Source organism: Scyliorhinus torazame, unplaced genomic scaffold (assembly GCF_047496885.1).
Source record: "Scyliorhinus torazame isolate Kashiwa2021f unplaced genomic scaffold, sScyTor2.1 scaffold_391, whole genome shotgun sequence".
In the NCBI taxonomy this organism is placed as follows: domain Eukaryota; kingdom Metazoa; phylum Chordata; class Chondrichthyes; order Carcharhiniformes; family Scyliorhinidae; genus Scyliorhinus; species Scyliorhinus torazame.
In genome coordinates this window covers 72,501-84,920 of record NW_027308118.1, presented here as the reverse complement: position 1 = coordinate 84,920, position 12,420 = coordinate 72,501, and the positions used below count along the sequence as shown (strand labels likewise).

Below are 12,420 nucleotides of genomic sequence, written 5' to 3'. Positions count from 1 at the left end.
ACAGTGCGGCGCTCCCTCAGTACTGACCCTCTGACAGTGCAGCGCTCCCTCAGTACTGACCCTCTGACTGTGAGGCCCTCCCTCAGTACTGACCCTCTGACAGTGCGGCACTCCCTCAGTACTGACCCGCTGACAGTGCAGCGCTCCCTCAGTACTGACCCTCTGACAGTGCAGCACTCCCTCAGTACTGACCCCCTGACAGTGCGGTGCTCCCTCATTACTGTCCCTCTGACAGTGCAGCACTCCCTCAGTACCGACCCTCTGACAGTGCAGCACTCCCTCAGTACTGACCCTGACAGTGCAGCACTCCCTCAGTACTGACCCTCTGACAGTGCAGCACTACCTCAGTACTGACCCTCTGGCATGTGCGGTACTCCCTCAGTGCTGACCCTCAGACAGTGCGGCGCTCCCTCAGTACTGACCCTCTGACAGTGCAGCACTCACTCAGTACTGACCCTCTGTCAGTGCAGCACTCCCTCAGTACTGACCCTCTGACAGTGCGGCACTCACTCAGTACTGACCCTCTGTCAGTGCAGCACTCCCTCAGTATTGACCCTCTGACAGGGCGGCACTCCCTCAGTACTCACTCTCTGACAGTGCAGCACTCCCTGAGTACTGACCCTCTGACAGTGCGGCACTCCCTCAGTACTGACCCTCTGACAGTGCGGCACTCCCTCAGTACTGACCCTCTGACAGTGCGGCACTCCCTCAGTACTGACCCTGACAGTGCGGCACTCCCTCCGTACTGACCCTCTGACAGTGCGGCACTCCCTCAGTACTGACCCTCTAACAGTGCAGCACTCCCTCAGTACTGACCCTCTGACAGTGAAGCGCTCCCTCAGTACTGACCCTCTGACAGTGCGGCACTCCCTCAGTACTGACCCTCTGACAGTGCGGCACTCCCTCAGTACTGACCCTCTGACAGTGCGGCACTCCCTCAGTACTGACCCGCTGACAGTGCAGCGTTCCCTCAGTACTGACCCTCTGACAGTGCAGCACTCCCTCAGTACTGACCCTCTGACAGTGCGGCACTCCCTCAGTACTGACCCTCTGACAGTGCGGCACTCCCTCAGTACTGACCCTCTGACAGTGCGGTGCTCCCTCAGTACTGACCCTCTGACAGTGCGGCACTCCCTCAGTACTGACCCTCTGACAGTGCAGCGCGCCCTCAGTACTGACCCTCTGACAATGCGGCACTCCCTCAGTACTGACCCTCTGACAGTGTAGCACTCCCTCAGTACTGACTCTCTGACAGTGCGGCACTCCCTCAGTACTGGCACTCTGACAGTGCGGCACTCCCTCAGTACTGACCCTCTGACAGTGCGGCACTCCCTCAGTACTGACTCTCTGACAGTGCGGCACTCCCTTAGTACTGACCCACTGACAGTGCGGCACTCCCACAGGACTGACCCTCTGACAGTGCAGCGCTCCCACAGTACTGACCCGCTGACAGTGCGGCACTCCCTCAGTACTGACCCTCTGACAGTGCGGCGCTCCCTCAGTACTGACCCACTGACAGTGCGGCACTCCCTCAGTACTGACCCTCTTACAGTGCGGCACTCCCTCAGTACTGACCCACTGACAGTGCGGCACTCCCTCATTACTGACCCTCTGACAGTGCAGAACTCCCTCAGTACTGACCCACTGACCGTGCGGCACTCCCTCAGTACTGACCCTCTTACAGTGCGGCACTCCCTCACTACTGACCCTCTGACAGTGCGGAACTCCCTCAGTACTGACCCTCTGACAGTGCGGCACTCCCTCAGTACTGACCCTCTGACAGTGCGGCACTCCCTCAGTACTGACCCTCTGACAGTGCGGCACTCCCTCAGTACTGACTCTCTGACAGTGCAGCACTCCCTCAGTACTGACCCCCTGACAGTGAGGCACTCCCTCAGTACTCACCCTCTGACATTGCGGCACTCCCTCAGTACTGACCCTCTGACAGTGCGGCACTCCCTCAGCCCTGACCCTCTGACAGTGTGGCACTCCCTCCGTGCTGACCCTCTGACAGTGCGGCACTCCCTCAGTACTGACTCTCTGACAGTGCAGCACTCCCTCAGTACTGACCCCCTGACAGTGAGGCACTCCCTCAGTACTCACCCTCTGACATTGCGGCACTCCCTCAGTACTGACCCTCTGACAGTGCGGCACTCCCTCAGCCCTGACCCTCTGACAGTGTGGCACTCCCTCCGTGCTGACCCTCTGACAGTGCGGCACTCCCTCAGTACTCACCCTCTGAAATTGCGGCACTCCGTCAGTACTGACTCTCTGACAGTGCGGCACTCCCTCAGTACTGACCCTCTGACAGTGCAGCACTCCGTCAGAACTGACCCTCTGACAGTGCGGCACACCCTCAGAACTGACCCTCTGACAGTGCGGCACTCCCTCAGAACTGACCCTCTGACAGTGCGGCACTCCCTCAGAACTGACCCTCTGACAGTGCGGCACTCCCTCAGTACTGACCCTCTGACAGTGCGGCACTCCCTCAGTCCTGACCCTGTGACAGTGCGGCACTCGCTCAGTCGTGACCCTCTGACAGTGCAGCGCTCCCTCAGTACTGACCCTCTGTCAATGCAGCACTCCCTCAGTACTGACCCTCTGACAGTGCGGCACTCCCTCAGTACTGACCCTCTGACAGTGCGGCACTCCCTCAGTACTGACCCTCTGACAGTGCAACACTCCCTCAGTACTGACCCTCTGTCAATGCAGCACTCCCTCAGTACTGACCCTCTGACAGTGCGGCACTCCCTCAGTACTGACCCTCTGACAGTGCAACACTCCCTCAGTACTGACCCTCTGTCAATGCAGCACTCCCTCAGTACTGACCCTCTGACAGTGCGGCACTCCCTCAGTACTGACCCTCTGACAGTGCAGCACTCCCTCAGTACTGACCCTCTGACAGTGCGGCACTCCCTCAGTACTGACTCTCTGACAGTGCAGCACTCCCTGAGTACTGACCCTCTGACAGTGCGGCACTCCCTCAGTACTGACCCTCTGACAGTGCGGCACTCCCTCAGTACTGACCCTCTGACAGTGCGGCACTCCCTCAGTACTGACCCTCTGACAGTGCGGCACTCCCTCCGTACTGACCCTCTGACAGTGCGGCACTCCCTCCGTACATACCCTCTGACAGTGCGGCACTCCCTCAGTACTGACCCTCTAACAGTGCAGCACTCCCTCAGTACTGACCCTCTGACAGTGAAGCGCTCCCTCAGTACTGACCCTCTGACTGTGAGGCCCTCCCTCAGTACTGACCCTCTGACAGTGCGGCACTCCCTCAGTACTGACCCTCTGACAGTGCGGCACTCCCTCAGTACTGACCCTCTGACAGTGCAGCGTTCCCTCAGTACTGACCCTCTGACAGTGCGGCACTCCCTCAGTACTGACTCTCTGACAGTGCGGCAGTCCCTCAGTACTGACCCTCTGACAGTGCGGCACTCCCTCACTACTGAGCCTCTGACAGTGCGGAACTCCCTCAGTACAGACCCTCTGACAGTGCGGCACTCCCTCAGTACTGACCCTCTGACAGTGCGGCACTCCCTCAGTACTGACCCTCTGACAGTGCAGCACTCCCTCAGTACTGACCCTCTGACAGTGCGGCACTCCCTCAGTACTGACCCTCTGACAGTGCGGCTCTCCCTTAGTACTGACCAGCTGACAGTGCAGCGTTCCCTCAGTACTGTCCCTCTGACAGTGCGGCACTCCCTCAGTACTGACTCTCTGACAGTGCGGCAGTCCCTCAGTACTGACCCTCTGACAGTGCGGCACTCCCTCACTACTGAGCCTCTGACAGTGCGGAACTCCCTCAGTACTGTCCCTCTGACAGTGCGGCACTCCCTCAGTACTGACCCTCTGACAGTGCGGCACTCCCTCAGTACTGACCCTCTGACAGTGCAGCACTCCCTCAGTACTGACCCTCTGACAGTGCGGCACTCCCTCAGTACTGACCCTCTGACAGTGCGGCGCTCCCTCAGTACTGACCCTCTGACAGTGCAGCACTCCCTCAGTACTGACCCTCTGACAGTGCGGCACTCCCTCAGTACTGACCCTCTGACAGTGCGGCACTCCCTCAGTACTGACCCTCTGACAGTGCGGCACTCCCTCTGTACTGACCCTCTGACAGTGCAGCACTCCCTCAGTACTGACCCTCTGACAGTGCAGCACTCCCTCAGTACTGACCCTCTGACAGTGCGGCGCTCCCTCAGTACTGACCCTATGACAGTGCGGCACTCCCTCAGAACTGACCCTCTGACAGTGCAGCACTCCCTCAGTACTGACCCTCTGACAGTGCGGCGCTCCCTCAGTACTGACCCTCTGACAGTGCAGCACTCCCTCAGTACTGACCCTCTGACAGTGTCGCTCTCCCTCAGTACTGACCCTCTGACAGTGCGGCACTCCCTCAGTACTGACCCTCTGACAGTGCGGCACTCCCTCAGTACTGACCCTCTGACAGTGCGGCACTCCCTCAGTACTGACCCTCTGACAGTGCGGTACTCCCTCAGTACTGACCCTCTGACAGTGCGGCGCTCCCTCAGTACTGACCCTCTGACAGTGCGGCACTCCCTCAGTACTGACCCTGTGACAGTGCGGCACTCGCTCAGTCGTGACCCTCTGACAGTGCAGCGCTCCCTCAGTACTGACCCTCTGACAGTGCAACACTCCCTCAGTACTGACCCTCTATCAATGCAGCGCTCCCTCAGTACTGACCCTCTGACAGTGAGGCCCTCCCTCAGTACTGACCCTCTGACTGTGCGGCACTCCCTCAGTACTGACCCTCTGACAGTGCGGCACTCCCTCAGTACTGACCCTCTGACAGAGCAGCGCTCCCTCAGTACTGACGCTCTGACAGTGCGGCCTTCCCTCAGTACTGACTCTCTGACAGTGCGGCACTCCCTCAGTACTGACCCTCTGACAGTGCGGCACTCCCTCAGTACTGACCCTCTGACAGTGCAGCACTCCCTCAGTACTGACCCCCTGACAGTGCGGTGCTCCCTCATTACTGTCCCTCTGACAGTGCAGCACTCCCTCAGTACCGACCCTCTGACAGTGCAGCACTCCCTCAGTACTGACCCTGACAGTGCAGCACTCCCTCAGTACTGACCCTCTGACAGTGCAGCACTACCTCAGTACTGACCCTCAGACAGTGCGGCTCTCCCTCAGTACTGACCCTCTGACAGTGCGGCACTCCCTCAGTACTGACACTGACAGTGCGGCACTCCCTCAGTACTGACCCTCTGACAGTGCGGCACTCCCTCAGTACTGACCCTCTGACAGTGCGGCACTCCCCCAGTACTGACCCTCTGACACTGCGGCACTCCCTCAGTACTGACCCTCTGACAGTGCAGCGCTCCCTCAGTACTGACCCTCTGACAGTGCGGCACTCCCTCAGTACTGACACTGACAGTGCGGCACTCCCTCAGTACTGACCCTCTGACAGTGCGGCACTCCCTCAGTACTGACCCTCTGACAGTGCGGCACTCCCTCAGTACTGACACTGACAGTGCGGCACTCCCTCAGTACTGACCCTCTGACAGTGCGGCACTCCCCCAGTACTGACCCTCTGACACTGCGGCACTCCCTCAGTACTGACCCTCTGACAGTGCGGCACTCCCTCAGTACTGACTCTCTGACAGTGCAGCACTCCCTCAGTACTGACCCCCTGACAGTGAGGCACTCGCTCAGTACTCACCCTCTGACATTGCGGCACTCCCTCAGCCCTGACCCTCTGACAGTGTGGCACTCCCTCCGTACTGACCCTCTGACAGTGCGGCACTCCCTCAGTACTGACCCTCTGACAGTGCGGCACTCCCTCAGTACTGACTCTCTGACAGTGCAGCACTCCCTCAGTACTGACCCCCTGACAGTGAGGCACTCCCTCAGTACTCACCCTCTGACATTGCGGCACTCCCTCAGTACTGACCCTCTGACAGTGCGGCACACCCTCAGTCCTGACCCTCTGACAGTGCGGCACTCCCAAAGCACTGACCCTCTGACAGTGCGGCACTCCCTCCGTGCTGACCCTCTGACAGTGCGGCACTCCCTCAGTACTGACCCTCTGACAGTGCAGCACCCCCTCAGTACTGACCCCCTGACAGTGAGGCACTCCCTCAGTACTCACCCTCTGACATTGCGGCACTCCGTCAGTACTGACTCTCTGACAGTGCGGCACTCCCTCAGTACTGACCCTCTGACAGTGCGGCACTCCGTCAGAACTGACCCTCTGACAGTGCGGCACTCCGTCAGAACTGACCCTCTGACAGTGCGGCACTCCCTCAGAACTGACCCTCTGACAGTGCGGCACTCCCTCAGAACTGACCCTCTGACAGTGCGGCGCTCCCTCAGTACTGACCCTCTGACAGTGCAGCACTCCGTCAGTACTGACTCTCTGACAATGCGGCACACCCTCAGTACTGACCCTCTGACAGTGCGGCACTCCCTCAGTCCTGACCCTCTGTCAATGCAGCACTCCCTCGGTACTGACCCTCTGACAGTGCGGCACTCGCTCAGTCGTGACCCTCTGACAGTGCAGCGCTCCCTCAGTACTGACCCTCTGACAGTGAGGCCCTCCCTCAGTACTGACCCTCTGACAGTGCGGCACTCCCTCAGTACTGACCCTCTGACAGTGCGGCACTCCCTCAGTACTGACTCTCTGACAGTGCAGCACTCCCTGAGTACTGACCCTCTGACAGTGCGGCACTCCCTCAGTACTGACCCTCTGACAGTGCGGCACTCCCTCAGTACTGACCCTCTGACAGTGCGGCACTCCCTCAGTACTGACCCTCTGACAGTGCGGAACTCCCTCAGTACTGACCCTCTAACAGTGCAGCACTCCCTCAGTACTGACCCTCTGACAGTGAAGCGCTCCCTCAGTACTGACCCTCTGACTGTGAGGCCCTTCCTCAGTACTGACCCTCTGACAGTGCGGCACTCCCTCAGTACTGACCCGCTGTCAGTGCAGCGTTCCCTCAGTACTGACCCTCTGACAGTGCAGCACTCCCTCAGTACTGACCCTCTGACAGTGCGGCACTCCCTCAGTACTGACTCTCTGACAGTGCGGCACTCCCTCAGTACTGGCACTCTGACAGTGCGGCACTCCCTCAGTACTGACCCTCTGACAGTGCGGCACTCCCTTAGTACTGACACTGACAGTGCGGCACTCCCTCAGTACTGACCCTCTGATAGTGCGGCGCTCCCTCAGTACTGGCCCTCTGACAGTGCAGCGCTCCCACAGTACTGACCCGCTGACAGTGCGGCATTCCCTCAGTACTGACCCTCTGACAGTGCGGCACTCCCTCAGTACTGACCCTCTGACAGTGCGGCGCTCTCTCAGTACTCACCCTCTGACAGTGCGGCACTCCCTCAGTACTGACCCTCTGACAGTGCGGTGCTCCCTCAGTACTGACCCTCTGACAGTGCGGCACCCCCTCAGTACTGACCCTCTGACAGTTCGGCACTCCCTCAGTACTGACCCTCTGACAGTGCGGCACTCCCTCAGTACTGACCCTCTGACAGTGCGGCACTCCCTCAGTACTGACCCTCTGACAGTGCGGTGCTCCCTCAGTACTGACCCTCTGACAGTGCAGCACTCCCTCAGTACTGACCCTCTGACAGTGCGGCATTCCCTCAGTACTGACCCTCTGACAGTACAGCACTCCCTCAGTACTGACCATCTGACAGTGCGGCACTCCCTCAGTACTGACCCTCTGACAGTGCGGCACTCACTCAGTACTGACCCTCTGACAGTGCGGCACTCCCTCAGTACTGACCCTCTGACAGTGCGGCACTCCCTCAGTACTGACACTCTGACAGTGCGGCGCTCCCTCAGTACTGACTCTCTGACAGTGCAGCACTCCCTCAGTACTGACCCTCTGACAGTGCGGCATTCCCTCAGTACTGACCCTCTGACAGTACAGCACTCCCTCAGTACTGACCCTCTGACAGTGCGGCACTCCCTCAGTACTGACCCTCTGACAGTGAGGCACTCCCTCAGTACTGACCCTCTGACAGTGCAGCGCTCCCTCAGTACTGACCCTCTGACAGTGCGGCACTCCCTCAGTACTGACCCTCTGACAGTGAGGCACTCCCTCAGTACTGACCCTCTGACAGTGCGGCACTCCCTCAGTACTGACCCTCTGACAGTGCGGCACTCCCTCAGTACTGACCCTCTGACAGTGCGGCACTCCCTCAGTACTGACCCTCTGACAGTGCGGCATTCCCTCAGTACTGACCCTCTGACAGTGCGGCATTCCCTCAGTACTGACCCTCTGACAGTGCGGCATTCCCTCAGTACTGACCCTCTGACAGTGCGGCATTCCCTCAGTACTGACCCTCTGACAGTGCAGCACTCCCTCAGTACTGACCCCCTGACAGTGCGGCACTCCCTCAGTACTGACCCTCTGACAGTGCGGCACTCCCTCAGTACTGACCCTCTGACAGTGCGGCATTCCCTCAGTACTGACCCTCTTACAGTGCGGCACTCCCTCAGTACTGACCCTCTGACAGTGCGGCACTCCCTCAGTACTGACCCTCTGACAGTGCGGCGCTCCCTCAGTACTGACCCTCCGACAGTGCGGCACTCCCTCAGTACTGACCCTCTGACAGTGCGGCATTCCCTCAGTACTGACCCTCTGACAGTGCGGCATTCCCTCAGTACTGACCCTCTGACAGTGCGGCGCTCCCTCAGTACTGACCCTCTGACAGAGCAACACTCCCTCAGTACTGACCCTCTGACAGTGCAGCACTCCCTCAGTACTGACCCTCTGACAGTGCGGCACTCCCTCAGTACTGACCCTCTGACAGTGCGGCACTCCCTCAGTACTGACCCTCTGACAGTGCGGTACTCCCTCAGTACTGACCCTCTGACAGTGCAGCACTCCCTCAGTACTGACCCTCTGACAGTGCGTCACTCCCTCAGTACTGACCCTCTGACAGTGCGGCACTCCCTCAGTACTGACCCTCTGACAGTGCGATACTCCCTCAGTACTGACCCTCTGACAGTGCGGCACTCCCTCAGTACTGACCCTCTGACAGTGCGGCACACCCTCAGTACTGACGCTCTGACAGTGCGGCACTCCCTCAGTACTGACCCTCTGACAGTGCGGCACTCCCTCAGTACTGACGCTCTGACAGTGGGGCACTCCCTCAGTACTGACCCTCTGACAGTGCGGCACTCCCTCAGTACTGACCCTCTGACAGTGCGGCACTCCCTCAGTACTGACCCTCTGACAGTGCGGCACTCCCTCAGTACTGACCCTCTGACAGTGCGGCACTCCCTCTGTACTGACCCTCTGACAGTGCGGCACTCCCTCAGTACTGACCCTCCGACAGTGCGGTTTGTGAATTTTTAGGAGGGGGTTTGATGGAGTGAGAGGTGGTAGGATTTGTCCCCTGTTCTGATCCTCCTCCTCCTCCTCCAGCTGTTCCCGAGTCTGTACGAACTGGGTCACCTCCTCGCTCTCGATGGTCCGGTCAGAAACAAACTCGACTCGGTCTCCCTCGATGTGTCCCAGGCTGTGGATAAGGAAGTACAGGTCAGTGAATCCCCAGTGAATCAACCTCAGACCCTCACTCCCTCACTTACATCTCGCTCAATCCCACCCTCCCTCCCCAGACCCTCACTCCCTCCCTCCCCAGACCCTCACTCCCTCCCTCCCCAGACCCTCACTCCCTCACTTACATCTCGCTCAACCCTACCCTCACTCCCCAGACCCTCACTCCCTCCCTCCCTCCCCACCCCCTCACACCCTCCCTCCCCAGACCCTCACTCCCTCCCCCACCCCCTCACACCCTCCCTCCCCAGACCCTCACTCCCTCCCTCCCCAGACCCTCACTCCCTCACTTACATCTCGCTCAACCCTACCCTCACTCCCCAGACCCTCACTCCCTCCCTCCCTCCCCACCCCCTCACACCCTCCCTCCCCAGACCCTCCCTCTCTCCCCCACCCCCTCACACCCTCCCTCCCCAGACCCTCCCTCCCTCCCCCACCCCCTCACACCCTCCCTCCCCAGACCCTCCCTCCCTCCCCCAGCCCCTCACTCCCTCCCTCCCCCAGCCCCTCACTCCCTCCCTCCCTCCCCCAGACCCTCACTCCCTCCCTCCCTCCCCCAGCCCCTCACTCCCTCCCTCCCCCAGCCCCTCACTCCCTCCCTCCCTCCCCCAGACCCTCACTCCCTCCCTCCCTCCCCCAGCCCCTCACTCCCTCCCTCCCCCAGCCCCTCACTCCCTCCCTCCCTCCCCCAGACCCTCACTCCCTCCCTCCCTCCCCCAGCCCCTCACTTCCTCCCTCCCCCAGCCCCTCACTCCCTCCCTCCCTCCCCCAGACCCTCACTCCCTCCCTCCCTCCCCCAGCCCCTCACTCCCTCCCTCCCCCAGCCCCTCACTCCCTCCCTCCCTCCCCCACCCCCTCACACCGTCCCTCCCCAGACCCTCCCTCCCTCCCCCAGCCCCTCACTCCCTCCCTCCCCAGACCCTCCCTCCCTCCCCCAGCCCCTCACTCCCTCCCTCCCTCCCCCAGACCCTCATTCCCTCCCTCCCCAGCCCCTCACTCCCTCCCTCCCTCCCCCAGCCCCTCCCTCCCTCCCTCCCCCAGACCCTCATTTCCTGCCTCTCCCAGACCCTCACTCCCTCCCTCCCCAGACCCTCATTCCCTCCCTCCCCCCCTCCCCCAGCCCCTCACTCCCTCCCTCCCTCCCTCCCCCAGACCCTCACTCCCTCCCTCCCCCAGACCCTCATTCCCTCCCTCCCCCCCTCCCCCAGCCCCTCACTCCCTCCCTCCCTCCCCCAGACCATCATTCCCTCCCTCCCCAGCCCCTCACTCCCTCCCTCCCCCAGCCCCTCATTCCCTCCCTCCCCCAGACCCTCATTCCCTCCCTCCCCAGCCCCTCACTCCCTCCCTCCCCCAGACCCTCCCTCCCTCCCTCCCTCCCCCAGCCCCTCACTCCCTCCCTCCCCCAGACCCTCATTTCCTGCCTCTCCAGACCCTCACTCCCTCCCTCCCCAGACCCTCATTCCCTCCCTCCCCCCCTCCCCAGCCCTCACTCCCTCCCTCCCTCCCTCCCCCAGACCCTCACTCCCTCCCTCCCCCCCCAGACCCTCACTCCCTCCCTCCCCCAGACCCTCATTCCCTCCCTCCCCAGCCCCTCATTCCCTCCCTCCCCCAGACCCTCACTCCTTCCCCCAGCCCCTCACTCCCTCCCTCCCCAGCCCCTCCTCACTCCCTCCCTCCCCCAGCCCCTCACTCCCTCCCCCAGCCCTCACTCCCTCCCCAGCTCCTCCCACACTACCTCCCTCCCCCAGCCCCTCACTCCCTCCCTCCCCAGCCCCTCACTCCCTCCCTCCCCCAGCCCCTCACTCCCTCCCTCCCCCAGCCCCTCACTCCCTCCCTCCTCCAGCCCCTCCCTCCCCAGCCCCTCCCTCCCTCCCTCCCCAGCCCCTCCTACCCCAGCCCCTCACTCCCTCCCTCCCCCAGCCCCTCACTCCCTCCCTCCCCCAGCCCCTCACTCCCTCCCTCCCCCAGCCCCTCACTCCCTCCCTCCCCCAGCCCCTCACTCCCTCCCTCCCCAGCCCCTCACTCCCTCCCTCCCCCAGCCCCTCACTCCCTCCCCAGACCCTCACTCCTCCCTCCCTCCCCCAGCCCCTCGCTCGCTCCCTCCCCAGCCCCTCACTCCCTCCCTCCCCAGCCCCTCACTCCCTCCCTCCCCAGCCCCTCCCTCCCTCCCTCCCCAGCCCCTCACTCCCTCCCTCCCCCAGCCCCTCCCTCCCTCCCTCCCCCAGCCCCTCACTCCCTCCCTCCCCAGCCCCTCCCTCCCTCCCTCCCCCCCTCCCCCAGCCCCTCCCTCCCTCCCTCCCCCAGCCCCTCACTCCCTCCCTCACCCAGCCCCTCACTCCCTCCCTCCCCCAGCCCCTCACTCCCTCCCTCCCCCAGCCCCTCACTCCCTCCCTCCCCAGCCCCTCACTCCCTCCCTCCCCCAGCCCCTCCCTCCCTCCCTCCCCCAGCCCCTCCCTCCCTCCCTTCCCCAGCCCCTCCCTCCTCCCTTCCCCAGCCCCTCACTCCCTCCCTCCCCCAGCCCCTCCCTCCCTCCCTCCCCCAGCCCCTCCCTCCCTCCCTCCCCCAGCCCCTCACTCCCTCCCTCCCCCAGCCCCTCCCTCCCTCCCTCCCCCCCTCCCCCAGCCCCTCCCTCCCTCCCTCCCCCAGCCCCTCACTCCCTCCCCCCCCCAGACCTCCCTCCCTCCCTTCCCCAGCCCCTCACTCCCTCCCTCCCCCAGCCCCTCACTCCCTCCCTCCCTCCCCCAGACCCTCACTCCCTCCCTCCCTCCCCCAGCCCCTCACTCCCTCCCTCCCCCAGCCCCTCACTCCCTCCCTCCCTCCCCCAGCCCCTCACTCCCTCCCTCCCCCAGCCCCTCACTCCCTCCCTCCC

At 62.5% G+C, this 12,420-nt stretch overlaps 1 protein-coding gene across 1 annotated transcript in view; it reads left to right on the top strand.

Annotated features, from left to right (window-relative positions):
- Positions 1-9,418: 9,418 nt before the first annotated feature.
- The window catches only part of LOC140406268 (uncharacterized), a gene marked incomplete at its 3' end in the record, with an annotated part of 71,698 nt that continues 68,696 nt past the window's right edge, over positions 9,419-12,420 (top strand). Inside the window, exon 1 of the mRNA XM_072494379.1 lies at positions 9,419-9,533. The remainder of the gene's footprint in view (positions 9,534-12,420) is intronic.